General features: G+C 42.0%; 1 long non-coding RNA gene across 2 annotated transcripts in view; it reads right to left on the minus strand.

Annotated features, from left to right (window-relative positions):
• Positions 1-3,772: 3,772 nt before the first annotated feature.
• The window catches only part of LOC103170847, a 217,440-nt gene continuing 194,868 nt past the window's right edge, over positions 3,773-26,344 (minus strand). For both annotated transcript variants that reach the window (XR_005660879.1, XR_005660878.1), the window contains exons 3-4: positions 24,982-25,045; positions 3,773-3,883 (exon numbers count right to left, since the gene is read on the minus strand). This is a non-coding gene — a long non-coding RNA (uncharacterized LOC103170847). The remainder of the gene's footprint in view (positions 3,884-24,981; positions 25,046-26,344) is intronic.

Raw genomic sequence — 26,344 nt, forward strand, 5'->3', positions numbered from 1 at the left:
ATCCTTCTTTGAGCTTTTCTGTGGTCTCTAATTTTAGCTTTTCTTCCTGCCTTCAGCCATCTTATTTGAAGCAATAAAAAGAATTACATATCTTTTCAGGACATTTTTATTGCTGTATTTTTTTTTCTGCCTCCTGCTATCTTCTTGTGTTATCTCAGAATGCCACAGAAACGTGAAACAGATGTTCCAAACATGAGATCTCACAGAAGGGATTTCCCTCACAGAAACAGCTACACAGAAGCTCTCAGACCCTCCCCTTCTTTCCCCACTGGGGCTATTTTTAACCTAGAGTTTAGAATACTCATGGTGGATGACATGCCAACTACGAGGGCTAAATATATAAATTCAGAATCAAATGGAACAAAAAATCTCTGTAGTAGAGAAACAATTGGCTTTAGTTTGGAGTGTATTTACTAAGCAAAGACAATCAGGACACATTAAGCAGTCCTTGACTCCCAGCCAAAGGTTTAACCTTTAGTGGAAGTTTATGAAAAGACAGAAGCTTGCAATGCTATATGAGTTGGACAGCCCCTTATCCTCCAACATTATTGAACCATTCAGGTCCTCAAAGAATATTTCACCAGTTCCTACCAGTTTGTTTTTTGGCAGGGGTTTGTGTGTGTGTGTGTGTGTGTGTGTTAATGCAACAGCTACTATGGGAGAGAGTGGAGTCTAGTCTCATTCCAAATATCTCTTGGATCAGACTGGGTACTTGAGGGGTCATTTAGTCCATTCTTCTGCCTCTGACATCAACCATCCAAGGCAGATATTTGCCTATTCATAAATGATCTCCAATTTATCTAGTGACTGCTATCATGTGCTTTGGTATTGTGTTTATGAAGATATGATGGTATTTTTTTCAATTAAAGGCAGTTTTATATTTCTTTTAGGACATGAATCAAGGCAACTTTAAAAAGGAACAGTATCGTTTGCATCTCAAACCTTACACCTAGCTAGACTATCAAGTAAAGAAACTAACCCCTCCCTCTTCTACTCTTCCCACACTCCTAGAAACCTATTCTTGGTAAGCAAACAACCAATTTCTCCAGTTTCCCCTCCCATCCCATGTACACAGTCCTCAGAGTCAAAAGAATCCCCAAAGCAGTACCAGTGTTGGAAACATTTCTGCAGCTGGGAGATTTTTGTGATTACAGAAATTAGCAACTAACACTAATTCATCTCTTCTCCAAATCCCCAGTTGAGAAGTTGCAGGGGATCAATCAATCAGTGGTATTTACTGGGTGCTTGCAGTGTGCAGAACACTGTACAAAGAGTTTGGGAGTGTACGATACCACCGAGTCTGTAAACATGTTCCCTGCCAACAATGAGCTTTCAGTCTGGAGGGATGCATGGCTCTTAATGAAGTGAGTAGAGCAGTACATTTGCATCACCTGCCCAGATAAGAATTCCAAAGTAGAGTATCTTGCCCTTGCTAGTAGCAAGAGCACAGGCGTGGGAGTCAGAGGACATGGGTTCTAATTCCACTCCGCCCCTTGCCTGCTGTGTGACCTTGGACAAGTCACTTAATTTCTCCAGGCCTCAGTTACCTCATCTGTAAGATGCGGATTAAGACTGTGAGCCCCACGTGGGACAACCTGATTACCTTCTATCTACCCGAGCGCTTAGAACAGTGCTTGGCACACAGTAAGCACTTAAATACCCTGATTATTATTCCTTCCACAATTTGACAGCTTATCTTTCTTAGAGAGCATAAATTCCTTTTAAGCAGGTAATCTGTCTACCAACTCTGTTGCACTGGATTCTCCAAGTGCTCAGCACCGTGCTCTGCACTTAGTAAGTGCTCACTAAATATCACTGACTGATGCAAGCCAGTTGATGGTGATTCTGTGTACCTTGTTAGAGATGACACACTTGTCAATGTGTACACCAACTCTACTGTATTTCACTCTCCCAAGCTCTTAGTATAGTGTTCTGCACACAGTAAGTGCTCAATCAGTACCACTGACAGACTGAACGAACCTCATACCTAGCCACTGGTGCATCTGAAACATGGAAAGTTCGTGTTTCATCTCTCTATTTGACTGAGATACTCTCTGAGGGCAGGAGCTTATATTTTGCTTCTTTCATACTAAGATCTTGGGATGGTACTCTGCACGTGTAGGTGCTTGATTGAGTGGGAATATGTACTGCTTATTTAAAAGATCAGTGTGGTCTAATAATAATAATAAAAAATTATGATGATGGTATTTGTTAAGCACTTACTATGTGCCAAGCACTCTTCTAAGCACTGAGGTAGATCGAAGCTAATCAGGTTGTCCCACATGGGGCTCACAGTCTTAGATCCCCATTTTATAAATGAGGGAATTGAGGTTAACTGGTCACAGCAGACCAGTGGAGGAACTGGGATTGCAACCCACATCCTCTGACTCCCAAGCCTGGGCTCTGTCCATTAAGCCATGCTGCTTCTCTGTTGAAGGGCACGGGTCTATGAGTCAGAGGACCTGGGTTCTAATCCCAGCTCTGCCTCAAGATTGCTATGTGACTTTTGGGCAAGTCACTTGACTTCTCTATACCTCAGTTACCTCATCTGTAAAATGGGGATTCAATACCTGTTCCCCCTCCTACTCAGATTGTGAGGCCCCATATGGGACAAGGACTGAGACTGACCTGATTATCTTCTATCTTCCCCAGAGTTTTAAACGATTCTGGACACATAATAAGCACTTAAATGCCACAACTATTATTTATTTATTTAATCCTCATTTGTGGAAAACAAATCTTTCAAGGTATAGGAATACTCATGCTGTTCTTGTTCAAGTGAAAGCTGCAGTCTTGAATTCTCCTTCCTCAAAGGGATGGGCTGCACTTCAACTCAGCAGTCCCTCCTACAGTTACCAATGCTTTGTCTTATAGTGTGAGCAAATTGGTTAACATCATTTTGCAGGGTGGGGGAAGAGGAGAGAAGGACTCATCTTGTGAGATAAGGAAATTGAAAACCTAGATGTTTAGCCCCACCACAGAACCAGAACCTGGAAAAAAAAAAATAGCCTCTGCTTCATTACATCTGCAGTGGGAGTGGCATTTTAACAGTAGGTATTCAATAAATACAACTGATTGGTTGACTTTAGCCTGCATTATCTGTCTGGGCTGTCTTGATAGAGCAAATTATCCAGATTTGCTCCCTCTTTCAGTTATCTTGGACTGGGTACACGCTGCCTGGACATATTTCCCCCACTGACACACTGAGGTTTCCTCATTTCAGACCTTGCACAGAATCCAACTGGAGTGTAAGCTCCTTAAGGCCAGGAATCTTGCCTACCACCCCATTGTATTCTCCCAAGCACTTAGTACCGTGCTCTGCCCACAGCGAGTGTTCAATAAATACCATGGATGAAATGATTGATCCAACTGGTGGGGGGGGGGGGGATTGGAAGTGAAGGGGGGTAACTTGGGCAACTCTCAAAAATAATCTTATGCAGCTGCACTTCTTTTGCTAATTGGTTTAATATTCATCCTATCTGCAGCTTTCACCCATCAACCAGCACTACTTGGAACATTATGCTTCTAACAGCTTTTTCTCTGTAAACAAGAGCATCATTTCAAAAACAAGCTTTCTACTGTATCATTTTACACATATTGTTAATACAAATATCATCCAACATGTGACAAAAACACAGTGACTTTCACGTCAAAGCTCCTCTCCAATATCTAGTCTTCTAATAACTGCCCCCCCCAACCCCACCCCCACCACTCTCCCAGCACAAGTGGCTTCTGTCAATTTATTTCCATTTCCCTTGTACAAAACTGGAAGGGATATGCAGGTCGGCGCAGATGGTTGTCAGGGATGTGATGACTGCAACTGAGAACTTATACACAAAAATGTTCTGCTTGCTAAACTTTTCACCAGAAAACCTGCCTGCATCTGAAATGCCAAAAGGAAATGGACTTAGATCGTATTTTTAGAAATTGATTTTTTAGTTTATTACTCCTGAGGACAAAAAAGCATTCACGAGTGGCCTAAGCATTAAATGTTAAGGCCCCAAATTCCAGAGTCAGATGAACTAAAATTAGAAGATGACTCTCATAGATATAGATTTTGCAAATATTAATGAGAAAAATCAAAGGTCAAAAAGGAACTACCAGGTGTCATCTAGTCTAATCCCCTGCCTGAAGATGAGGTTGACCTTAAGGGCTTCCATCAGTCAGTCACATTTATTGAGCACTTACTGTGTCAGTGCATTGTACTAAGAGATTGCGAGAGCACAACCCAACAATACAATACACACATTCTCTGCCCACAACAAGCTTACTAAAATGATACTTGGATTCCCAGTCCTTCATGTTTCAAAAGCCCCAAGGTCACTTCCCTACAATCTCCTACCATGGTGCTTTCCTTTACTTCAGCTAATTCTCTCCTACAGCAAAGTCAAAATAAAGTACAGTATTACCTTTTCCAAAAGAGAATATTACCTTCTGTGGGGTGGGGAAAAGTCAATCTACCATTTCTCCATCTCTCCCCTTGAGTAGTTATCTTAATATTCCCCATAGAAAATATTTGGGGTTTGGTCCTAGAGAGATAAATGACTACTGGAAGCTAAGGCACATCCTCTGATCAGTCCATACGCCCCTCTCCGCAAAAACCAAAATAACTCTTTTCTCAAATTCATTCCAGGTTCTGCACATCCTTCTCTTCTGTGCTCTGCTAGGTTCTCTTTAACACCAGTGAAAACAAGAAACCCGTCAATTACAGAAAATAAGTGTCAGGTAATGAATTTCTCATACTTTCACTGATCATTAATAAATGAGGTTATTTCCCCTCTGGCTCCTGGAATTAGATGTGACACAACACCTTAACACAATCAGTTTGTTCTGAGACCCTGATAATAGGAGCCCATCTGCTTGCAGACATAAAGGAGATTTCATTATCTGCCTGGTAATTACTCTCTACAAAATATAAAGAGATTGCATGCACAGCTTTTTAGAGTTAAGTATCCTGTCAGTGAGAATACCTTGATGCCTAGGAATAAGTGCGGTTCAAAAACGTGGATCGCTAATGATGACATTTAATTTTTTTTTTTTTTTTGCAGCAAATGGATCTCAGGACATTTGTAGCACTGCATAGCTCAGTATGCATCACTGCAAAGAGACTGTTCAGAACATAATACTTCCACTGAGACTTTCTGCTCTCTGGAGCTAGCCTAATGATGATGGACTAGCAGAAAGACAGTCTTCGCCCAGGTTAGACAAAGCATTTTTCCTTCTCTCTTTCGGAGGCCTCTTCTATTTTCTCTTCCTTGTAATTCTCTCCCTGTCCCTCTTCTCATCCCCTCCTCTCCTCCTGTTGTCATCTCTTGTCTGCCTGTCTCTCTCCAGCCCTGCCCACCATCCCACCTTGCCCCTTGTTGGTGTCTGATCTTCCTTTTTGGCCTGTCTTGGACTTTCCCTTCTGCCTCTCCTGTCCCTGTGGCCCTTTGACCCTCTCCTGAATTGCGGGCATATGTTTTTTCCTCTAAGCCACAGTATTTACCCTGACTTTATTTGTAAATATTTTTATAACTATCATTCCTTGAGAGAAGGGAATGAATATATCTCATGTGTCTGTTGTACTTTCCCAAGTGATTAGTACAGTGCAAAGCATTCAATGTTCAAGGCCCTGCCCTGTCATTGAAAACAATAACAACAAACAATAATATGCTACGTGACAAGAAATATGCTAAATGCTGGGGCAGTTACAGCATACAGAAAAAGTGGATGTAGTACGGGCCTGGAAGTCAGAAGGACCTGAGTTCTAATCCCAGGTCTGCCACTTACCTTCTGTGTGACCATGCAAGTCACTTCATTGGGCCTCAGTTACCTCATCTGTAAAATGGGGATTAAGACTGTAAGCCCCCTGCAGGACAGCGACTAGGTCCAACATGACTACCTTGTATTTATCCCAGTCCTTAAGTACAGTGCCTAGCACATTCATTCACTCAATCGTATTTATTGAGCATTTGCTGTGTGCAGAGAACTGTACTAAGCACTTGGAATGTACAATTTGGCAACAGATAGAGACAATCCCTGTCCAACAACAGGCTCACAGTCTAAACAGGGGAGACAGACAACAAAATAAATCATCACTAGTCAGCACATAGTAAGTGCTTAACAAATACTTGAAAAAAAAAATAGTACCAAACTATCCCCTCTAATATATTAGACTGCAATTTTGCAGAGCCCCAGGAGAATCACTGAGAGTATCACAGGGAAGAACCTAATCCTCTGACCCAGGATCCTCTTCCTTTAAGGTCCTTTCAAAAATGAATTTGTTGTGACTCATGTTTGATTTCTTTCAAGATTCTTTTTCCACTTCCCAAACTCTAAACGCTGTTGGTTTCCCCGCTCATAAAAATTCCAAAAACAGTGCACAGTTCATCCATAACAGGGTAGCATTATTTCAGCACAAATATTCTTGCATTTGTCTTCTTGCTGTCAACCCTGGTGACTGATTATCATTATCCGTTTTATTTTTCAAGGGTAAAAAGTCTTCCACTGCTTGTCACAGGGACAAAAGGCCATCCAATACTGAAAGATCTGTTGGTTAGGCTTGCTGCCCCCTCTCCAAACCTCCCACCTCATCAAGGGAATGAATGCCTGATTAATAGCAGGTCTAATCTTTAACATTCTCAAAAAGGTGCATAGAACTGTCATTCCTGAATTGATTCCCAGAGCCATCGGCTATACTGAACAGGCCGTGCTTCTTCACATCCAAACAATGACATGGAAAGGAGAGACTCAAACTTTAAAAGATAAACAGCATTTTTTTTTCAAAATCTATGCATTCATTACCCTTATGCTATCGAACTGCTTAAGAAGAGGATACACGGTAAGAATTACTGTCAGGGCAGAGACCTGAAGAATTTGAAGGAACAAGAATTTGAATAAGCATGAATGAAGAATTCGTTGCCAGGAGTTCTTTTTGCTAAAAAGAAGATTTTTCATTTCATGTCTAAGAAGAATAATTTTGCCAAGAAAGATTATACTTAAATGAAATACTAAACTAGTTTAATTCTCTGTTTTAATGAGACATCTTCATGTACCAAGCTGGAAAAAAAAAGCCTCCACACTACACTCAGGTAAAAAACAGAAAAAAACAAAAAACTCTACTGGTTGCTGAAGGGTACATTTCCTCCACATGGAATAAAAATTCTGATTTGTTATTTATTACCAATTCTGGAGTACTTACTGAAATATTTTACAAAATCACTGATTGACTTAAAATCTAGGTTCTAATTTATCAAGATCATTTTTTATTTTTAAAATCCAGCTGCCCTTGAGCCCTAGGACAGATGACCCAAAGAATGCAATTTAGAACTTACCAATTTGGCCTCAAGTGCAATTATCAGTGGTATTTATTGAGTGATTCTGTGAAGAACCCTGTACTAAGGTCTATGGAGAGTAGAAGAGAGTGCAACATTACCCTTGCCCTCAAGGAGTTTGCAATCCAGTGGGTGCGATGGCCATTCATTCATTCAATCGTATTTATTGAGCACTTACTGTGTGCAGAGCATTGTACTAAGCACTTGACCCTAAAATAAGTTACAGCTAGAAAGAAGCAAAGCAGAATAATCAATCAACCCACCATATGTATTGAGCCCTGTGTAGTTACACATTTGGGAAAGTACAGTATAATGCAGTTGGTAGTCACGTTTCCTATCCATAATGTGCTACCAATCTAGAGGGGCAGACAGACATTAATATAAATTAAATAACGGATATGAAAATAATCACTGTGGGCAGGGAACATATCTTCTAACTCTGTTGTACTCTCCCAAATGCTTAGTACATTGCTCTGCACATAGTAAATGCTCAACAAATACCATTTATTAATTGTACAGAAGTGCTATGGGGCTGAGGGAGGGGTGAATAAAGGGTGCAAAGCCTGATGCGAAGGGACAGAGGGGAGCAGGAGAAGAGGAAATGAGACCTTAGTCCCTCCCTCTTGGAAGGGACGTCTTTTTAGAGAAATAGTGCACTCTAATGGGTACAGCATGGGCCTGAGAGTTAGAAGGACCTGGGTTCTAATCCCAGCTCTGTCACGTGTCTGCTGTGTTACCTTGGGCAAATCATTTAATTTTCCTATGCCTCAATTACCTCATCTGTAAAATGGGGTTTAAGAGTGTGAACCCCACATGGGACAGGGACTGTGTCCAACCTGATTAGCTTGTAGTGCTTAAACACCAACATTATCGTTATAAGAGTTACCATTATTAAGCCTTTTAAGGCTTTAAAGAATGAATACATAAAGTGCTGTGAGTGGCAGGAAGGTGCGTGGGTTACCTAAGTGCTTAGGTGATGAATACTCAAGTGCTAAAGCTACACACTGGAGAGGGAAATAGGGTGGAGAGAAGAGATTAATGGGGGAGGCCTCTTGGAGAAGATGCAATTTTACTAGGGTTTTGAAGATAGGGAAAGTAGTGGTCTGCCAGATGTGAAGTGGTAGGGAGTTCCAGACAAGAGGGAGGAAGTGGGCAAGCATCAGCTGTGAGAGAAGAGAGAGCAAGGCAAAGTAAACGTGGTGTTAAAGGAGCCAATTCTGGCCCTGAATAGACTATAAGCTCCCTGTGGACGGGGATCAGGTCTCTCAACTCTAATGAACTGTACTCTATCAAGCACTTCTGACCATGCTCTTACACAGTAAGTGCTTAGTAAAAAAAACACTGACTGGTTGATTTTGTGTAAAAGCTTGAATGTGCATATTAGCACTCTTCTCTATTTGCTGCATATTTTTTAGATTTGCAAGATTTTTTTTAGCTTTTCCAGTCAAATGAATTTCAACTATGTTCTCTGGAGACATGCTAGCAGATTCCAAGTACATTTCCAATTTAGTGCAGGATAAGGAAAGAAGCGGATTAAAGGCACCCATTTGTGATCAGAATCAGCAAACCACATTACAGGTTCTAACATCAGAACTGTGAAAGCAACAGGCTTCCCCATTACCCTGGAACACTTTAAATTCCACTTATTCCTGTGGTTTTGTCAGACAGGGGAATTCCACATGAGAATTTGCACTTTGATTTACACACTTTCTTCATCCCTCCCTCAGCCCCCATGACTTTTGTTCATATTTGTACTTATGTATTTTATCTCTATTATTGTCTGTATCCCCCCGCTAGATTTTAAGATCATTGTGGATAGGGAACAAGTCTACCAACTCTGTTTTATTGTACTCCCCCAAGTGCTTAGTAAGGTGCTCTGCATACACAGTAAGCACTCAATAAACACGACTGACTCTGACGATTGACCGACTGAGAACGTAGAAGGAACATAGCATTTAGATCCTATCAATCAAAAGTATTTATTGAGAACTTCCTGTCTGCAGAGCACTTGTACTAAGCCCTTGGCAGAGTAAAATACAACAGAGTCGGTAGATCCAACAAATGCAATTTCACTTGTCTTTTAGACCTGAACCAAATGTGAAATTCTGACATGCTGGGACATTTTCAGGATGTAAAATAATCCTAGTAGATGTCAGTCAAATTTGACAGCCCTCACTGGAATGCTAACTAGAAGCTGAAGTGATGGGTCTCTCCAGAAGAAATGTGGACTCATCAGAATTCCAGCCAACTTTGAGGCATCAGAGTATCCGATCTCTAATCTAAATTGGAAATGCAAATCACTATGACCATATCCTAGAAATATTTCTGCTCTACCTCGCTGGGCCCGGAAAATGATCTTCAATTATTTGCCTTTAATTACGTGAAACGAAAAGTCTCCTACGTAGTTTATCTTCCTCTTCTCCTTTTCCCTTTTAATAACAGAGAGGAAACAGCCTGTCATGACATCGCGAGTTTTAAGATCTCCATGCCAACCTTCTAGTATTGCTTCCTTCCACAGAAAATGATTACCACAGCAACATGACCCAATCAAACCTAGTAGGCAAAGTTTTTGAGGAGCACAACATAAAGCTACTCTCAAACTAAACAGGTAAATGTCAGCAGCTTATGTCTCCTTGCCTTATCAAATCATTTCCTGCTCCCTGGTCCCAAACTGGTAAAGAGAAAAAAAAGAATGGGGTGAAAAAGTGATGAAAATAAAGGAGAAGCAAGCCCTGGAGGGGCCATTCAAGGAGAACATCAAGTGCAAAGAGGATATGTGATGTATTCAAAATCATTCACAGGTCTTTGGCCAGTGCTTGAATTAGAGACCAATAAAGTTCCTTCTCAATTTGTTTTCAGCCTGTGGATATAATTGTGATTTGCTATGGAGCTAGGGAGTTTTGTCATTTCTCTTTGTTGAACAATTCTCAACAGGATGGCACTCGTAAGGTTACTTGTAATGTCAGCATGGCCTGATGGAATAATAATAATAATAATGTTGGTATTTGTTAAGCGCTTACTATGTGCCGAGCACTGTTCTAAGCGCTGGGGTAGACATAGGGGAATCAGGTTGTCCCACGTGGGGCTCACAGTCTTAATTCCCATTTTACAGATGAGGGAACTGAGGCACAGAGAAGTTAAGTGACTTGCCCACAGTCACACAGCCGACAAGTGGCAGAGCTGGGATTCGAACTCATGAGCCCTGACTCCAAAGCCCGTGCTCTTTCCACTGAGCCACGCTGCTTCTCAAAGAAAGACCGACAGTCAAAAAACTCAGGTCCCAGTGCAGCTCTGCCATTCTCATATTGCATAACTTTGATCAAATTACTTAACCTCAATGGGCCTCAGTTTCTACATCTTGAAAGTGGGGATAACTTCTCAGGATCGTACCTGGAGAGCTTCCAGTACTCTTCGAGTATCAGATACAAAAAGGAGAGTCAAGCAGAGGCCTACCCATTCCATTCCTAGCTGGGGCAGTGCCCTGAGAGTGGTAGGCCATCTGCCACAAGTCAAAACTCACCTGTGCAGAGCAGCAGGGGCATGGGGGAGAGTTGAAGGAGGAGACTCAAGGTGACTGTGCTCAAGGCAACAATGGTCAACCGTTTTCTTATTTTTGCCAAGAAAACTCTACGGATACACTACCAGAACGTTGGCAGATGGAGATGGGACGTTTGGGGAGAGATGTGTCCATGGAGTCGCTATGGGTCGGAGACAACTCGACAGCAAAGGACAAGACAAAGTGGGGCTAAATAGATTGAGAGCCTCATGTGGGACAGAGAATGTATCTACCCTACCCTTGTCCTAGCTAAAAAGCACTCAATAAACACCATTATCTTTATCGCAGTATTCATTAAGTGCTTACTCGGAGCCAAGTACTATATTAAGTGCTGGGATAGATACAAGATAAGCAAGTTAGACACAGTCCCTTTCCCACATAGGGCTCACATATCCTATAAGCTTGAGAATGCAGGACTGTACCTTTTTATCTGATGCTGTTCAGACCCTGGCGAGACGTGTCTCTACAAATAATGTGATCGCATTTGATGTGAGAACTCTTCCAGGTCTCTCACTAGAATGGCTAATTTAAAAAAAATTATTTCAAGTGTACTTCGGGCATTTTAGTCAAATAACTTAGAGCTTTTGTTTTCTGTTCATCACCTAAAAAAAAAATCAAGCAGCCATTAAATAAATCTATTTTGTTTTCATTTATTTACTTTACCTTTGTATTTTTGTATACAGTACCAACATAAAGCCATTATGCAAAACAGGGGCATAACCAGTAGAGCGGTGCTTTAGTAAAACCCGGCAAAGTGATCAAAATAGTTGCCTAAAATGAAGATTTATGAATGTGAAGCGTTTTAGAGAGCATTATATTCAGAGACGGAGGCTTACAACCTGTGGTAAACATTCTCTTCCTGTGTATATATGTGATCAATCAATAATATTTATTGAGCACTTCCCCTGTGCAGATCACTGTACTAAGTGCTTGGGAGTGTGTCAGAGTAGACGTGATCCCTGCCCTTTAAGGAAAAAAATCTAATGGGAGATAAAGATATTAAAATGAGTTACAGGTCAGGGAAGCAACACACACACACCAAAAAAAAACATGCACACCCAAACCTGCCCCTCTTACCCCTCCACGTCCAATGCTTCAGCCTGTGTCAAAGCTCTCTCTCCAAAAACTAAAATTCTACCCTCAGAAACACATGGAGTATCGGATGCTGCCTATACCTTAGGATAAAAATAGTGGTGTTTATTAAGCACTCACCATGTGCCAAGCACTGTTTTAAGCACTCTGATAGATACAAGGTATTCAGGTCCCACACCCTACCCTACTAAGCACTTGGTGTAGTACAGTTGAGTAAGGAGACATGATCCCTGTCCTCAAGGAGCTGACAGTTTAACAGTTCATAAAACACTAGAATATCTTCCTTGAAGCTCACTCTGGGCAGGGAACATATCTACCAAATCTATTGTAGTCTCCCAAGCATTTAGTGCAGTGCTCTGCACACGCTAAGCCCTCAATAAATACTGACTGATTCACCCTAATAAATCACCCCACCTTTTCCTTTTTCATTCTTAACACTCCCCACTAACTCAATTAGACTTCTTGCCTATGAATCTCTTAATTTACACCCTCTCTTCATCAAATTTTCCCCTGCAATAACACCTTCAAATATTTTCAAGAAATAGGCAACTGGGCTGAATTGCAAAGCAAATTCTGTGCTTCCATCATCATTACAAGGAAGCATCACTGCCTACCAAGTGGGTTCTTCATTTCTAATGAAGAAAAGAACCGGAAACAAATAGTTGTAATACTACTCAGCGGCAGATTAAAGCCAAACGTATTGGTGAGCCGTTTGGGAAAGGAGCAAGTTTTACGTTTTTACCTAAGGCTTCAAGGAGTTTGCTTGTCAGTGTGCTAGGGATGAGTCACGGGTGGGGAAGGTTTCCAGCAGTGAGTGTTCTAATAAAACTAGGACGGCCCCTTTTGTAATTCAGGGTAATTAATGGCGATTATGAAAATGTTAAAAGGTCTGAACCCTACCTGGGACTTTCCCACCTCCTCTGACCCTCAGACAGCAAAGAAGACATCTTTAATCACCATAAATACGGTCTCAGTAATGCCCTTGATCTTTTGGTTGCCGATTATTAGCAGAGCCAGTCAGGTGACTGTCCAAAGGGTAGTGGCCGATGCTTATTGATCTGAGTCTACCTACAAACGCACTCTTTTGTCTTTGCACTTTCCAGGACAAATGCACTCAAGTTGCTTTAGCTACTAATTATTTTAAGGCGGTCTCCCTTCCGGATGCCATGACAACCAGAGGATGAGTAGAGGGTCCTTTTAGTTTTGAATCAATGCAAAGCTGAAGCACAGTCAGGTTGTAAAGCCTATTAAAATGTCCTGCCAAGTATCAGTCATTAATAGGAACCCAAGCCTCTCTTGGACAGAGAGAGAGGAGATTTGGTGAGGCCGTATTTCCTTACAGCCTAATATGAAAACAATTCACAGAGCAGGTTAAGGTAAATGAACCATAGCTTTTTATTCATCCTTTCTCTGGGAATCATCAGAGGTTTATGTCATCTGTCAGGGTTACCCACCTGTGGTCACCTAGAATGTTGGGGTCTTGACCAGAGATTTCATTCTTTAGTCCTTCCTCTCCTGCACTTTGGCTTCAGTTGATCTCCAGGGTGAAATGAGAACTTGAGTAAGGGAACATCTTTGAAATCAAGTACCATAAAGCTCTTTCTCAACTCCAATCAATTAATAGTATTAAATGAGCACTTACAATGTGCAGATCACTGTACTAAGCACTTGGAAGAGTACAATATTACAGAATTAGCAGTACCGTGTAGTGGATAGAGCACAGGCCTGGGAGTCAGGCGGTCATGGGTTCTAATCCCAGCTCCACCACATGCCTGCTGTGTGACCTTGGGCAAGTCACTTCACTTTTCTGTGCCTCAGTTCCCTCAACTGTAAAATGGGGATTGGGACTGTAAGCCCCATATGGGACAGGGACTGTATCCAACCCAATTATCTTGTTTCTACCCCAGCGCTTAGAACAGTGCCTGGTACATAGTAAGTGCTCATCAAATACCGTAATTATTATTAGAAGGACTATTCCCTGCCCATTTCATGCTTACAGATTAGAAAGGGGGAAAAGCCATTAATAGAACAGTGTCCAGCACATAGAACAGTGCCTGGCACATAGTAGGCACATAACAAATACCACAATTAATATGAGTCAATAAGTTGTAATACACAATTTCAAGGTAACACATCCCAATGCACAGTTGACACAGAAGGAAGAGGGAGCTGAGGATAAGAGGGCTTAATCAGGGAAGGTCTCTTGGAGGAGACGTAGCTTTAATAATGCTTTGAAGATGGAGAGAGTGGTGGTCTGGCATATATGGAGGGAGAGGGAGTTCCAGACTAGGGGGAGGACATAGTAATAATGGTACTTGTTAAGTGCTTACTATGTGTCAAGCACTCTTCTAAATGCCAGGGGAGATGCACATTAAAAGGGCTGGTGGTGAGATAGACAGGATCAGAGCACAGTGAGTCAGACGGCACTAGAGGAGTAGGCAGTTGTAGGAGATGAATGAAGCGAGGCAGGATGGGAAAAGCTAATTGATTACTTTAAAGCTGAGGGTAAGGCATTTCTGTTTGATATTGAATGTACAACAAATGCTTTCACTCAACTTTCTCCCTTCAAACACAAGGCTACTTGGAAACTTGAATAACCCAAAAATCATCCCTTCCCTCATTATGCCCTCTGCTCCCTGATTGATCAGTGATAATTATGGTGTTTATAATTATGGTATTTGTTAAAAGCTTATTATGTGTCAAGTACTATTTTAAGCACTGAGGTAAATGCAAGTTAATCAGGTGGGGCACAATTCCTGACCCACATGGGGTTCACAGTCAATGAAAGAGCGAGAAAATAATTTTTTTTATGGTATTTCTTAAGCATTTGCTATGTGCCGGGTACTTTAGTAAGCAGTGGAGTAGCTATAAGTTAATCAGGATGGATACATTCCTTGTCCCACATGGGTCTCTCAGTCTTAATCCCCATTTTACAAAGGAGGTAACTGAGGCACAGAGTAGTTCAGTGTCTTGATCAAGGTCACACAGCAAGAAGTGGCAGAGCCAGGATCAGAACCCAGGCCAAGTCTCTTTCCACTAGGCTACGCTGCTTCCCATACCACGTTTATGCCCACACTCACCTACAAGCACATGGTCTCCCTCAGGAGTAGAGGGAGAATGCTTTTTCTTTTTGATTTTAGTCAATGTATAGCAGATCACCTAGGTCATGGAGCTATGCATTATGGAAATACAAAGATAAAAATAGGAAAAATAAATGAACAGATTGCATAAAAGTTTACTCTGAGGAAGGAGATACTAAGGCCAGGAATATGATTATACTAGAAACTGAAATGAACAAGTGAGTTTAAGAAAATACCATGGGATAAGAAGTGCAGCATCTAAAACACATAGAATTCAAGTCACTAAATGCAGTGAACTACTCTCTCTCCAGCAGGTTCAGAAAAGCAGAGATCAGATGACTGAGGAGTCTGGGGAAAGGAGCAAAAAATAAGACCTTTAGTAGATTTTGATTCAAGGAAGTAAACAAGCTATCTTGTGTATTACCTTCCCTACAAAGAATCTGTGGTGCACATCCTCTAATGAGGGAGTACTTGAAAAGCCCTTCAAAATACTAATTATCTGAAGTGCAGCTAATTTTGCATTGTTTGAGTCTCCTCTTCGAGCCTGAAAGATTGTTAATGTCCTAGCAGCAGGGAAGGAAAAAAAATGCCAGCGTCCCTAATTTGACGTAGAACTCTCATAGTTCACTGGAGGAGATATGGACTGGGAATGTGTCTATTTGGTCATGTGTCTATTCGGTTTTGCTGTATTCTCCTAAATGTTCAGTACAGTGCTGTGCATACAGAAAAGCAGTATATGCTGTAGTGGATGAAGCACGGGACTGGGAGTCAGAAGGTCATGGGTTCTAATTCCAGCTCCACCACTTTCCTGCTGGGTGACCTGGGCAAGTCACCTCACTCTCTGTGCCTCAGTTACCGCATCTGTAAAATGGGGATTAATAATTAAGACTGTGAACCTCACATGGGACAACCTGATTACCCTGTATGTATCCCAGTACTTAGAACAGTGCTCAGCACATAGTAAGCACTTAACAAATACCATTATTATTATTCTCTGGGCCTCAATTCCCTCATCTGTAAAATGAAGATTACAACTGTGAGCCCCATGTGGAACATGATTGTGTCCAACCTGATTTTGCTTGTATAATAATGTTGGTATTTGTTAAGCGCTTACTATGTGCCGAGCACTGTTCTAAGCGCTGGGGTAGACATAGGGGAATCAGGTTGTCCCACGTGGGGCTCACAGTCTTAATTCCCATTTTACAGATGAGGGAACTGAGGCACAGAGAAGTTAAGTGACTTGCCCACAGTCACACAGCCGACAAGTGGCAGAGCTGGGATTCGAACTCATGAGCCCTGACCCCAAAGCCCGTGCTCTTTCCACTGAGCCACGGTACTTCTCCTTGTATCTTGTATCTACCCAAGCGCTCAGAAGAGTGCCTGGTACATAGTAAGCACTTAACAAATACCATTATTATTATGTGCCAGGCACTGTACTAAGCATTAGGCTAGATATAAGATAATCAGGTCAAGCACAGTCCCTGTGTGCCATGGTGCTCACGGGCTAAGTGGGCAGGAGAACAGGTATTGAATCCCCATTTTATAAATGAAGAAATTGAGGCACATTGAAATGATTGTGAGCTCACACAGCAGGTGAGTGGCGGAGCTGGGATTAGAACCCAGGTCCTCTGACTCCCCGGCCCAGCCTCTTCCACTAGGCACTTTGCCACTCCATGTGGGCCTTGGCCCTCCAGGCCTGCTTCCCTGTGAGTTCATTTGCCTCTAGTCTCTAAACTCCTTGTGGGCATGAATTGTGTCACTCAACTCTCTTGCTTTGCACTCTCCCAAGCACTTAGTACAGTCACACAGATGCTCAATAAATATCAATGTTCTCTATTAAGCACTTAGTATGTGCGGAGCACGGAACTAAGCTCTCGGGGGAGAATGGTGCAAAACAATTAGCAGTCACTTTCCCTCCCCATAATAATGCTACAGGCCTCAGCATCTCAGTTTCATCAGCTATAAATTGGGATTTAATATCTGTATTCTCCCCACTTAGGCTGTGAGCCTATAAGGGACAGGGACTCTATCTGACCAGGTTGTATCCTATCTTCTCAAGGACTTAGTATGCTGCTTAAGTGCACAATTATTATTATTATTATTAATATGATATAGGCAAACCCTCCCTTTGGACATGTCTCTAACCAGTCTCACTCGTTTTCAAATGACACTTTCGGGTGATCCCTTTTCAATTTCAGCGAAGGTCACTTGACCAGCCCTTTCCCAACCCTCTACAAGCATTTTCCCTAGGACTCTTAGAGGCAGAAGGAATAAAGAAACAACACCAATCTCTCGACAACCACCCTACAAAGATAGAAAGAAAATTGAAAACAGTGCCCACTGTTTCCTACCAGTCAGAACTCTCCTTTGATGCGCTAATTACACCAGTATGACTCTTTCTGAATTTTATTTTTCAATATTTGGGTTTGTGAACGTGTTTGTTAGTTTTGCAAATGCTATTCTGTTATTCTGCAGAAAATCCATTAGCAAGAACATGCTCTTCAACCACAAACAGAAAGGATCTTGAACTTTACTCTTATTAGACGGGAAGCCTGTAGGCACTGACCAGTTTAATCCTGTCCACAGTCTCCTACACTATTGCTGCTCAAACAGTGTAAAACTAACAGAAAGGCAATGGCTTCTTTGTCCTCACATTTGTTCAGTTACTTCAAAGATAATTGGAATAAGGTAACACGATACAATTCAAACAACGCAGTCAGCTGGTTTAATGTTAAGCTGCTTGCTCTGAGACACAGAAGGTAATAGCAATCATCACAGCAATGGCTTTGAATTTGAATTGCATGATGTCACTCTTTACTTTCAATGGCTCCGTGTCTCTGGAGCCCCATAATGCAAGGTAAAGCCACAAAATAGCACAGAGATTGTGGAAGTCAGTGTTGCAAGATATCTATTGTCCTTTTAACCAGCCGCACAGAGCAAGGGTTACAAAATCAGAGGTCTTAAATTTCTTTTGCAGTTGGAGGAATCACAAAGTGTATGGTTTTATGGTGGTGGGGTCTCTAAGTTGGATGCCCTTGATCCTTGGAATCATCTCCAGGGCAGAGTGCCACCGCGCAATTCTTGCCCATGCACGATTCATTCCCACCAAAAACTTCTACCCCAAGCCCGTGGCCTGGTGCAAAGAGCATGGATCTGAAAGTCAGAGGACCTGGGTTTTCATCCCAGCTCTATCACTTGCCTTTGTGCGACCTTGGGCAAGTAATTTAACTTCTCTGTGCCTCAGCTTCCTCATTGGTTAAATGGGGATTAAATACCTATTCTCCCTCCCACTTGGACTATGAGCCCCATGTGGGGCAGGGATTGTGTCCAACCTGCTAATCTTCGATCTACCCCAGTTCTTAGAACAGTGCTTGGCACATAGTAAAGCTCTTGGCTAATATCAACATTATTATTAGAACTCACTCCCACTTCATTGCTGACAGATGAGGATTCGTCCTATCTTCAAAACCCTTCTGAAGATCTCCTCTAGGGGGTCTTCCCTGATTAATTTCTTGTCTATCTTATGTTCCCCCACTGCAATTTTAGCCCTACCCACCACCTAAGCACTTAAGTACTCGCAACTCCCACGGCACTTATGTACAGCTTTTATTAGATGCTAACATAAATACAGCTTCTTTCTCTCACCTAAGCTCTCAGTTTCTCCATTTTGCATCAACTGTGCACTTGACGGTGTTCCCCCTTAGCACTTCGATATTCTCCCCAGCACCACAGTCCTTAGGTAAATATCCTTATATTCTAATTAGACAAAACGGATCAGATCCTTTCAGGGGACTCTTTGGTTATCTGGGACATTTATTAGCAGGCTCAGGTCCCTAGATTAATAGGAATGCAAGAGCAGAGCAAAACTATTGATAAATAACACCCTAGGGGCCAAAGAAAGCCAGTGTACAAAGCCCACTGAATATTGAGCTCATTCTCTCTGAAGAATTTAGCATGTCAGTTTCCCTCAATGAATGGTATTCATTGTGTGCTTAATCACAAAGCACTGTACTAAGTGCTTGGGAAATTGCAATAGAAGTAGCAGACCAGATCCCCACCCTCGAGGAGTTTACAGTCTAGCAGTCCCAGGAAATATTAGGCTATCACCTCTCCATGATATGCTGGATTTGATTTGCTCAGATTATACCAGAAGCAAGCATTGTTTCCTTGTCTGTTTTCAGAGTTCGACTGTTTTCTGATTTGCAAAGCTACTTAGAAGAGGTAAACTTTGCTTATTTTAATGTCCCTCTCTGGCTCTAGACTGTAAATTCATTGTGGGCAGGGAATGTAACTGCCAACTCTGTTGTATTGTACTCTCACAAGCACCACTGATTGATTGATTGATTACAAAGGCATTTCCAAAGCCCCCACCATCTCAGGGTCCATCAAAATGACTAACTGGCCACTTGGCTAGGTTGGTTCCTGTAACCTCAGGCCACATTTACTTCTGCCAAGTAGGATACATTTTTCAAGTTGGTTCCCCCACCCTCTCCATCTCCCCTCCACAAGAAAGATCAAACATGTGAACAAAGCAAATATGCCCGCTGATCTTTTCCCCATAACTATTTTTCTCCTGTTCTCCTAGGGCCTCCTTTTCTCTCTTCAAAGTGAAGACAGTGGAAGAGATCAGCATTAAGACAACTGCATATCATTTTCCAACAGGGAGAGGATGGGAACGGAAACACAAAGAACATAAGCCTTTTCCCTTTGCCAAGGAACAAATACTTGAGCACACACATAAAAATCAAAAGACAGGCCTAACTTCAACGTTTCAAGTCAAGATCAAAGAAGAAGTGAAAGGCAGGAATGATCATCAGTCCCCTTCACCAATGATCATTACCTTTATGGATTCATTTTTTTAAAACAAAAAATTTTGCTTATATCCTTTGGAGGGTTACAAAGAGGAACAAATCTTGGCAAAGAAAACAGATCGCGAGATAGCTTCACTGAGATGCTAACCAAAGGGTCTCATACTATATCTCAATCTCTGAACAGAGCTCCTTCATCGATTCCACACATCCACGCTGTAGGTTGTTCTAGGGACCACAGCTTTGTTCGGTTAAGGGTCAGGAGAAAATACTTCTGCACCAAGTCATCCACTTGGAGAATCTCTCCCAAATGAAGTTTTTTCACAAAAATCTTTCGACTTCCACATACATGCAGTTAAGTGTAACAGTTTTTGCATATGTCTCCACTGATCCGGGTATTTCCAATGTCACGGAATTAGGACTTCTCTAGCTAAATGGGTCAGCATAACTTGCACTGACCTCCAATTGCTCTTCTTCACTCTACAATCAATCAATGGGATATACAGAACGCCTTGTGCTGAGTGTTGTAGCAAGTGCTTGGAAGAGTACAATACAATCGTGGTAGAAAAGATGCTTGGAGGTCCACAAACAAAAGGGACCATGAGAACTCTGCATTCCACCCATCTTCTGGGTCTCCCTGGCACTTGGATTTGTACTCCTTAAGCACTTGATATTCACCCCACAGTCAACCCTACAGCACTTTTATCCACATGCCTATACTCTCCCATTTCTCCTATCTGTAATGCATTTCGTTGTTTGCTCCCCTTCAAATCCGTATGTTCCTTTGTGGGCATGGATCGAGAGTACCGACTCTGTTGTGCTCTCTCAACTGCTTAGTACAGTGCTCTGCACACAGTATGCAATCAATACATACTATTGATTGACTCAAGCTCAGATTTGGTTTCCATGGCACTAAGAGAATTGTAGTTCCATAATGCTGGAGAACCTCAGCCCAGTTCCTTATTCTGCAGTTCTTTTCTCTGCTAGTTACAATGAGGGATCATTTCCCATTGTTCTGGTTATCAACCAAAACAAACCCAGATTTGCAATAAAAATACGCGCAGACAACCTGCGTAAGCAACGTATTAATGGTGAAGGTGTCTTTGCCTTAAAATAATGGTACTTAAGTGTTTGCTGCATGTCAGAACTGTATTAAGTGCAGGGGTAGATAAAATAATCACACTGGATCTAAAGCATGGGCCTGGGAGTCAGAAGATCACGGCTTCTAATCCTGACTCTGCCACTTGTCTGCAGTCTGACCTTGGGCAAGTCACGTCACTTCTCTGTGCTTCAGTTCCCTCATCTCTAAAATGGGGATTGAGACTGTGAGCCTCATATGGGACAGGGACTGTGTCCAAATCTATTTGCTTGTAACCACCCCAGCGCTTAATACAGTGTCTGGCACATAGTAAATGCTTAACAAGTACCTTTATTATTATTATTAATCTAGCTTCTGTCACATTTCCCCAGCTGCCCCATCCACCCAAGTTAACCACTTCTCCCTGTAGATTGCAAGCTTCGTGTGGGTGGGGATCACATCTACCAACTCTGTTTTATTCTACTTTCTCAAGGGTTTAGTGCAGTGCTCGGCACATAATAAGTTCTCAATAATTGGTTCCTGAGCCTCCAGCTCCAGTCTCTGGGATCGTAAGTGGTAATGATTGAGCACGTTGTGTGCAGGACAAGCACTGTACTATTCACTTGAGAGAGTACAATACAGCAGAGGTTGTAGACACGTTCCCTGCCCACAACCAGCTTAGTGTAGAGTTCAACATTTTCAAAGACTCTTACCACCCATTCCTCCTCCCTGATTCCACCTCTAACAGAAGGCTTGGAGAGGCCTAAAGGGCCATTGTATTTGTTATAAGAAAAAACAAAACTGAATTTTTATATTTCTGGTACTTGAAAAAAATACTTATTTTTGGTATGGCTATCAGGACTCCTCACATCAGAACAAACTTCTTCGGGTAGAAACCATGCAACAAATGCTGTTCCTTTCTAAATTACCACAGTTCAGTCCTAGAGTACAGAACTCTCTCCACCAGGGCATTGGATAAATGCTGTGGATCAACTGACCCAGATAGATAGATCTCTCATACCAGCCTCCCATCTCACTTTTTCCAGATCTAAGTTGTTGTTTTTATTTTTATAATGCTATTTGTTAAGTATGTACCGTGCTAGGCACTGTACTAAGCACTGTGATAGAGACAAGTTAATAGGGTTGGACCCGATCCTTATCCCACAAAGGGCTCATAGTCTTAATCCCCATTTTATAGATGACCAAACTGGGGCATAGAGAAGTCAAGTCATCATCCCAAGATCACACAGCAGACAAGTATCAGAGCTGGGATAAGAACCCAGGTTCTCAGACAACCAAAGCCATGGTCTTTCCAGTAAGCAACACTGCCTCTTTAGTCCCTAAAATTCAGACTATACTATCCACCTGTTTTTTTATGACTTTTTTTTCCTTAGAACAATTTAAGATAGGTGGGTAATACATGGACTGTTGGAAAGAACAAAGCCTATTACTACTTGGGCTGTGAATGAAACCGGGGAAACATCTGGAGTGATTTCTCCTAGAAATTTCTTTCCCAGAGGTTTCCTATATCCTTCCCACCAGAATCTTTACAGGGTTGGGAAGTGCTAGGCTTGTGGGGTACTGAAAAAGCCAAGAACAGTTATAAAAGGTCTTTGCGCTCATCCTTAATTTATTGGATACAGCTAGTCAATCAGCACTGACACCCCTCTTCATTTATGGGGATCTAAAGGTCACCTGCCTAAATCGTTTACCTTCCTGGAGACAATTTCGAGGGAAGTCTTGCCTTGGGAAATGGCAAAATAATGCCAGATGTATTCTATTTCTATTGGGGATTATCATTTTGTTCCTGATATTACTGATGCTCTCATAATTTTCCCAAGTGCGTAGAAGGGCCAGTCGGTGCCAAACGTTACCTTTCCGGAGATAGTACCACGTCACCAAACATTTGATCTAGAGGCTTTCCCTTCAGAGGGTTAAGCATTTATTCTCAGCACAGGCAACTTCATGAAAACAGATGTGGGTGACCTTGTCAGTGGAACAGCTTGGAAGAGATATTTTTCTCCAAACACAACGGATTTGGGGGATGGCTCATATCCATCACTTAAGCTGTCCTAGAAGGATTTCCTCGCTTCCTGCCATCTTCATAGTTTCTTTCCCTTCCCTGACCTCTTCAACTCTAAGTAAGCTCAGTGTCTATCTTTCCTAGATATTCGCTAAAGTGGAAAAATCTGGATTTAAGTAATAAATCTTTTTAACTCTCCTTTGGGAGAAGGTTCAGCAAATACCATTTCTACTCTGAGGGAGACCAGTGAAGAGCAGGACTCGTTAGAGGGTGCCCAGCTAAGTAAACAGAGAGCCTCTTTCTCTGTTATGTATAAAAATGGCCTCTATAATAACTCACATGCTTTCCATGGCAAAGGCTCAGATCAATGCATCACTAAAGCCAGCACAATACTTGCCATACCTGAGTCTATCCTACCAAATCGAGTCTTGCAAAGAGGCCGAAAGGCTTCTGTCTTGAGGCATGCTAGAAACAAAGATAATTTAAAAAACACAAGCCAAGTGATTTGTGCCCTGGTGGGAAGAGCAACAATAATAATAGTAACAATAATAATAATGGTATTTGTTAAGTGCTTACTAGGTACAAGGCACTGTACTAAGGATTGGAGTGGATACAAGCAAATCAGGTCAGACACAACCCTTGGCTCACATGGGGCTCACAGTCTTAGCCCTCATTTTACAGGTGAGGTAATTGAGGCACCAAGAAGTGAAGTGACTTGCCCAAGGCCACATGGCAGACAAGTGGAGGATCCTGAATTAGAACCCAGGTCCTTCTGACTACCAGGCCTGTGCTCTATTCATTAGGCCACTCTGCTTCTCCCATTACTATCTGGGAATCAGGAGACCTGGGTTCTAATCCCAGTTCCACCACTTGCTTGTTGTGAGAGCACGGGCAAGTCACTCAACTTCTCTGTGCTTCAGTTTTTTCATTTGCCATAAGGGCATAAAATATCCAACCTTCCTCCGTTTTAAACTGCTAGCCCAGTGAGAGACAGGGCCTATGTCTGATCTGATTATCTTCTGTCTACTCTGGCACCTAGCACAGTACTTGGCATATACCAAGTGGTTAATAAATGCCATCATTATTATTGATTCTGTACCTTCTCAGCAGTCCAAAGAACAGCCACCCCCAGTTTCATTTGCCATTTCCCCCTCCCTTGAGAAAGGGGTCAGGAGAGATTTTGAAAATTCCTTCCACTGACCCACATTGAACATCATTGTGACAAAGATTTGATCTCTTCCCCCATAAATGCGCACTCTTGGACCACACAGCTGGCAGTCAATTCAGGGCTCCCTCTCTCCAAACAGCAGACTGCTCACTGGCAGCCCATCAGCGAGGACCCGATGATTCCATCAGCCAGTAGGTGTTGCTTCTAAAATATTCAGATATAAGCACAGGCAGGACCAGAGACCGGAAGATCAACTCCCAGCAAGGACACATTTGGACACTAAGAAAAATATCGCCCCTTGGGCTGACCGTGTGCGCTCTCGTGACAACATGATCCCCATAGACAAGTGGCAGAATGCACTAAGATTTCAGACCAAATAACAGTGGCTTGAAGAACTGATGACTCTTGAAATGAGGCATGGATATCAGAATGCCAGCCAGTTCACCAGAGATGGCCACAGACACATTCACTTCTCATTAGGTATAAAACATCTCTTCAGAAATAACAATATTTCATCTATGGAGGACTTTCTTTTCTCCCCCCGTCAGCTACAACATCTAACAGTCCTACGTATTTATATTTACATTTAGGGTCTCGTTCCTGCAACATATTGCATCTTATGTAGGAATATTTCAGTAAGCTGTCGGAAATGAAATTAGAAATTATAAAAACAAGGCTGATGATAAATCAGTTTTCAGAGCATTTTGTGGGAATCCAAAAATACCTACGATGCACCCAAAGCCCATTTTTGAGGCAATCAATGCAGCCTCAGCCAAATCAACATCCACGTCCATCAGCTATTAATTAAAAGGGTTTCTAGAAAGCAATCTAGCAACTCTCAACCGTACCACTCCACCTACCTTCTTATCTTTTGCTGTGAAGAGTTGTGTTCAATTAGTTTGCCTTCAGACCTGGGTCCCACTTCTGCGATTTAAAGAAAATAAATTGATCACTTAGCAGAATCTTAGGTCTTGAATGGGGCTCTCTCGCAGCTGTCTGAGATAGAGTATTCAATCTAATTTCATTTAGAGAATTTATTCTTCCATCTCCATGTAGTATAATCACACCACCTAATAAATAATGCACACAAAGAAGAAGAAAGTCTCAGATAGCACAGTGCTGCAAAACCCAAAGGTGCAACAACGACAATTTGAAGCGACCTCATTTAGGCTAAACACATCTATGTCCCACAACATCTCATTGATTCTTTTGAATGTTCTGAAATGGCCAGCTTTCATCTCGCCAATAAAGATGGAAATAATTTCAAGCACTGGGCAGGGGGGTGATAAAAGAATAGCAGTTTTATATGCACACGCTGAACTCCCTTTTGCAGTTGGAAACAGAAACCTGGATTGCCACTATTAGTCCTTTTTAAAAAGGTTTCAGATGGCAACATTTCCTAATGAGGCTGGGTTTTAACGAGGAACAATAGAAGCCATAATCTTGGCTGGTGGAAGCTGAAACCATGTATTAACTCAGAATTAGATTCAATAAACAACTTTGCAGGCAATGCATACGGATTGGCCTGGCTGCTTTCAGGGCTCCTCCAATATATTCAGGGAAAGATTAACTTGGGGTGTTTGGGTAGATTTTCAGCTAATTGAGGGCAGGGATCAGGTCTACATTACTGCATTCCCCCAAGTGCTGAGTACGGTTCTCTGCACAGAGTAAGCACTCGGTGCAGAAGAGTGATTCATTTGGGTGGCCCACGTCGACTTTTTGGCTGGCAGCCATTCAGTCACGAGTCAGAAAGGAGATTTTAGGAGGGAGACAGAGGGAGAGGTGCCTCCCTCATCCTTAAGATTAGACAGCACCTCTTAAACGTGACCAGAAAATTTGAGCAGTTGGAAGAAGATTCGGGAGAAAAGAACAGATACGAATTTAAATGTTAAATTTCAGAGTCCAACTTGGCCTTTCGGAGATACTATTGGTATTTTAAAAGTCATATTACAACAGGCACGATCAAATATAAAAAGGAAAGACCTCAGCTAAACTGGCAGATGCGAAATAAATGCTAAGGAGAGAAGAACCCACTCCAGCTTATATCCAAACACAATTTAGGCTTCCACTATGAACGGTTACAATCGTGTAGCACGGCAGGTAAGATGAGAGAATCAAATTCACAGCGGTAAGAGTCAACCCTTTTGCTTGAGGTCATGGTGGACAGGGGAAACAGAAAGGGATCTTTAATCTTTCACATATAATTTGCAGAAATTTTCTCTC

Source organism: Ornithorhynchus anatinus, chromosome 15 (assembly GCF_004115215.2).
Source record: "Ornithorhynchus anatinus isolate Pmale09 chromosome 15, mOrnAna1.pri.v4, whole genome shotgun sequence".
Taxonomy (NCBI): Eukaryota; Metazoa; Chordata; class Mammalia; order Monotremata; family Ornithorhynchidae; genus Ornithorhynchus; species Ornithorhynchus anatinus.